The sequence below is a fragment of the Uloborus diversus genome, chromosome 8 (genome assembly GCF_026930045.1).
Source record: "Uloborus diversus isolate 005 chromosome 8, Udiv.v.3.1, whole genome shotgun sequence".
In the NCBI taxonomy this organism is placed as follows: domain Eukaryota; kingdom Metazoa; phylum Arthropoda; class Arachnida; order Araneae; family Uloboridae; genus Uloborus; species Uloborus diversus.
This window is the reverse complement of record NC_072738.1, coordinates 127153212-127158966: the sequence shown is the minus strand read 5'-3', so window position 1 is coordinate 127158966 and position 5755 is coordinate 127153212.

Sequence of the window (5755 nt, the reverse complement as noted above, 5' to 3'; positions counted from 1 at the left end):
GTTTCTTTCTAGCACTCGAATACTTGCAGAGAAATACCGCCGATTTATGACCCTCGGCAAGTAATTGAGTGTAAACGATGAAATCTAGGAAAAGATGCATGTTCTTTTCAATTGAAATGAAATTATGCTGTGTAACTCCATGTCTAAAACGCAATTTTAAGCCATTAAACCGAAGAAATTTTCCAAAAATGAAGGAGTGGGGAGTCGGCGATGTGTTATTTAACTTATGAGAGGGTGGTATCCTTCCAAGAATAAGAACGTGATTAGAATCATGTTCTAGAGCAGCCAGAACATACATTATGGAAGGGTTTTGTTATAACAGTGTTTACATGTATCTAAAATATCAATACATGATTGGCAATATGGCTTAAGGCCAAGGACTGTGGGGGCTGATTCAACACTGCAAATCTTGACTTTTGAACACGTTTTGAGCACTTTTTAAACAGAGACACCTGACTTGTCCCCCTTTTCAGAACACTTTGAAGCATACCTATTCGAATAGTATTTGAAACAGCATGCATTAAATTTTCTTATTAGCTGAGAGAAAGGTTTTGTCTGACGCCTAAACTTTCCTGGCACCTAAAACATTTTAGTTTTTATCGGTCCCTGCTTATGACAGATCACATCCGCTCAGTTAAGAATATGGACAGAAACAGCTTAAGATGCAGCAAACTTGCTCAAACATTTGATTTTAATATGTATGATTCTTCTAAATTAGTGCATTCCTGTGGAACCAACCACAACCGGCTTTAAGGTCTTCCGATTTTAAATGCGTTTTATTTGTAAAATATTTCACAAATACTATACCTTTTTAGTACTGTAAACGCGGGCTACTTTGCCCTGTATTTTGGAACTTTTCTCATCTTTTCTCACAGTAATTTTGTAACTATTCATATTTCCAAGCTGTAGAAAATTGTTTTACGCATCTAGGAGTTTCTTAATTTAAATTTGGAACAGCGATCATTTTATTTCCAAGTATTATTACCCTTTATTATTCCTTCTTATTTGGGCCGATGTTACCCTTGCGTTTGGGTTACTTTGGTCCAAAGTGGTGTTCCCTATTTACAATCATTGTAGAACTAACTAGAGTAAAAAAAAAAAAAAAATCACGCGAAAAACTATTTATTTGAAAAGGAAATATTTATTTGAAAATTTATTTGAAATACATTTTTTTAAAAAGAAGTTTGAGTCACACTTTTTTTTTTTTTAAATGTGGTGTGCTTACCTAGTTACTGTCTTGGAAATTGCCGACAGAGAACAGTCATTTTTTTTATTAGTTTTAGAGGTTGAATGATTTTACCAACCGAACACCATTCGTAAAACAAAGGATCCTAAATTGCCGGCCCCTTCCAAAACTTGTTGGTGCGTTTCATATACTCTCAACGTTATCGCCTTCTTCTCTAACATAAACAGCTATCCCTGAAAATCTGAGCCCATTCATTCTACAATAATAAGATTCCGTTAACGTTCCAACAAACTGAACAAAATTTGTAAGAAGTATATGCAACTAGGTCAACTTTTTCGAAACTTGCTACAACTTTCAGTTCCTCTTCATTTTTCATAATAAAAGCCATGTAACTGAGCCCTGCAACCGCTCTCTTTATCCGTTGCCGGGAATTCCAGGTTTTTTATTTTGTTCTTCCTGCTTAGAGTCTTAGTTTTAGCTATTCTTTTTTTTTTTTTTTTTTCAAATATCTCTGACGGATTTTTTCAGGTTCTTATGCTGGGTCAAAGTAGGTCTCAATTTTAAGGTTAGGAGATATGTTGTCATTGTCCAGTTTTTAAAGAAAAACCCTAATAAAAATGAGAAGTACAACTGTACTACGGCCATAAAGTATTAAATAGTACTCATAAATATGTACTCAACAAACTCTTAGCTGGTGTACAACTGCTTCTACATGGAAAAGTTTGAGTGGTTATGAAAACACATGTTAGAACAAGGAATGGAGAACCACTAGTGTTGCTTCTTGAACAGAGCAATGGGACTGCTTGGTATACATTACTGAGTTCTTGGGGATGCTCTCCATGGTGGATTATGTCAAAATATGCTTAAAAATGGCTTTCTGAAGTTTGACAGGGAACGTTGTGTCCGTTTCTCAATTTGGGCCAAAGAAGGACCTTAAAGCAAAGTAGCCCGCGTTTACGGTATTGATTTCATGCAAAAATTGGGCGTTTCTTAATTATTTTAAATTTCAAGCCATTTCTGCTTTTAATGGGGCAATAACAATTACTAAAACCTTACAGTTTACGACACATCATTACCCTAATCAACTTTTCAAAGTGACCTTGAGTTAAAGCACCATGACACACTTTATCGAAAAGTTTTTTATTCATAGTAAGTAAATGCTTTACAATAGTAATTATATCTTCTTTTGACTTTGCTTTCAAGTTCATAAATACCTGTCAACATTTCAGTTGCTAGTTTCTTGATTAATTGCAATGAAATAATAATCTTCATCTTCCCACGGTGTCCACTTCTTCCTAAGTCTCATAACAAAGAAAGAATTAACGTGAGTTTTAGTTGTCCCGTTCCTGGGAAATAGAATTTAGATATAATAACAAACCGAACAATGACATACGAATCACCAGTTGTGTTCATAAGATAAAATTGTAGGGCTTCATCTTTTTATTAAAAAAAAATCGGGTACTGTTAACTTAATTACAAATGGGAAGTTCTGATATGAATCTCTAGAAGTTGCGTTGCACAATGCGATTTTGTAAATTACGGCTTAGTTTCACTTGGAAGTTGTTTTCGAGGAACCCATTGTAGTTCTGCATCAATGGCGCCATTGTTTTTCAACCGAAAAGATCTTTCTTGAAGAGGTGGTATACTTCAGTGAATCTTTTAATAAACCCTTTTCTCATTGAAAATACGGGCTCTCCCCAACGTCTCCCCCTTCTTTATTATAAACTTACTTATTTTAATAAGAAGAAATGTCCCGAAAACAATGGTTCTAGTAATAACTAGAAATTCGAATTGAATTTGGAGAAGTTTTGGCAGTTTTCCTTAGATTTATTAGTAGGGCTGTGCGCCATAGGTAGGGGTGAGAAGAGACACATGTTTGACCGAGCCCGAAGGGGGCCCGAGATTGAAAAAATAAAGGATGAAATTTATGCAGAGACGTAGGAGAGGCCAATATGGAGGGGGCCCGTAAAAGTCATTTGTTACGCCCCCTAAAATTTCTGTGCACGCCTCTATTTATTAGAATTTGAAGAGTTTTCCGTTGCAGTGCTGTCGTCAGATCTCGAAATTTGACTTTTTCTCGTATATTATGGATTAATTTCCGAAATAATGCCTTAAGATAGGGGTCCCAACCCTATGCCCGCGGGCACCACGGTTTCCGCCGTCTGTGATCACTAGTAAAATTTTTGTAAATTTGTAATAAAATGTCATGTAAAAGTTTTTTCACTTTTAATAATGAACCATCCAAAGTTAGATATTGCGTACAACGCAAATAAAAGCTCACATTTCATAGCTTGTTTCTATAAGAACAGAAGAACTGGAGGTATAGAAATTTTGTATATCCAGGGTGACATTGTTCTAAAATAAATTGTATGAAATGATAATTTCTAAAAAATAATTAGGAGAAACATATAAGAAAATTAGAAAAAGTATTCGGATTTCATATTCTTGTAAAAATTATAATTTTTGACGGAATTGCATTTTTGTCGTGTTTTTTTTTTTTTTTTTTTTTTTTTTTTTTTTTGTACTTTAGCTTAATTGTGCAAGCTCATTTATATGGTATCTGCTGAAATTAAAGAGCCAAAAAAAAAAAAAAACTTAAATATTCAAACACTTCTCTATTGTTAGTATGAAATCCAAAACGCGTTTCACCAAAATCTCAAAACCTTTTTTTGGCAGATACTGCGCTTTACCTTCACACGGCAGTACAGATGAACACCTTGGCCATTGTTTACTACCAGGAAAATTATATCCTACTCGACCATTTATTTACGAAACAGTGACCAATAAAATGTTGTTCCGAAAATTATATTGATATTTTATACTATTTCTGATTTTGTATAGTTTGCTTTCATTATTTAGTACATTTGCTAATTTTATGTGTAAGATTTTCTTTTTTTAAATCATTTTTTTAAAAATAAACTTAAAATTGCTTTTTTTGATACAATGTGTAACACATTAAAAAAAAAAAAATCTATGCGAAACTGAAAATAAATAAGTAAGGGAATGTGGGGCAAAGTAAAATGGTTAAGATGACAGAGCTCTTTCAAAATGAACAAATGGGGAAATTTAATTTGAAAATTACAGTATATAAAGAAAGAACATTGTATTTTATAATAAAACTTACATTGAAACATTCTTTTTAATTTTTGGCAGTAAAATTGTGCCTTGAAAAAAAAAAGTGGAAATTTTAAACTTTTTTTTTCCATGGGGCAAAGTGAAAAATGAAATATTTTTCGAACTGAAATATTTACTATTCGATTGCGAAATTTTTTTGAATAAAATCTATTTTTGAATAAAATAATGAGCAAATAGAAGTTTAATTCAATAAATGAAAAGATAACGAAGTAATAAACTAATAAATAAATTAATTTATTAATCAATACGTGAGAAGAAATGAAGGAGTGAAAAAAATTGTGAATGAGTAAGAAAATAAGTGAAAGAGTGAATTAATAGGTGAATTATGAAATGAAATGAAGAAATGTAAGTAAATAACTTTATAAATGAATACGTAAAGAATTTAGTAAATGATTGAATGAGTAAACGAAATGAACTATTTCACTTTGCCCCATCCACTTTGCAGCGCATGCTCTTGACTAATTGTGAAAAATATTAATAATACAAATAAGCTAAATATTTACTAAATAAATACTGCACCGAATATTAGAAGCTCCCAATTAATATTTAAAATAGTAACAACAAGAACTTTATCATTTGATAATATCAAAATAATTTTTGACTTACAACAAAATATTACAGTTTGAGTACCAATTTTTGAAAATTTCTTGTATTATCATATCTTTGACTTTCAGAGGTAATTTTTTCTTGACTGGAATAGACTACATGCAATTAATTTTTTGAAAGCGATTCTTTGAAAACATATTCTCCTTTTTTATTTTCAGTTCTCATCTTATTTATAATCTAAATTAAAATGAATATAATTATAAGAGAGGTAAAGGGATTTAAAAAAAAAAAGAAAAACTTTTAAAAACGGTGAGTAAAGCTACAGTTATAACATAAATGCGACCAATTTTTTGAACTGTCACAATATTGATATTATTGCTTGTATCGTTACTACTGAAAAATACAAATACTAGTACTGCGACTGAAAATAATAATGTTAATGATAAACCCGTAGTAATAATGCAACAATAACCGCGTTTAGTCAAATAAATTACTTGTATGCATTTTAATTCAATAAATCAATTTTTAAAGCATTTTCGTTCAATAAATCAATTTTTAAAAACATTTATATGGCGTTAAGTCCACATCATTGTATTGCTCTCTCCCGAATGAATGATAAAATATTTTCATTTTCGTTAATGTTTTTTTTTTATTAAACTTTAAATGGATTTTCAAAAAGACCATAATTTTCCCATCTTCGATCACAAAATCAAAATCTGGCAACATTTTGTGTAAAGAAAGTTACATGTTTCACTTTATTTTCCTCAATCATGCTATTTTCTCAAACAATTCAATTTATTTTTATTTTTATTTTATCTGTTCTTTTGTCACTAAATGAACTAAAAACTTAGCTGTTTGAAAAAAAAAAGAAAGGTAACTTCTCAACTC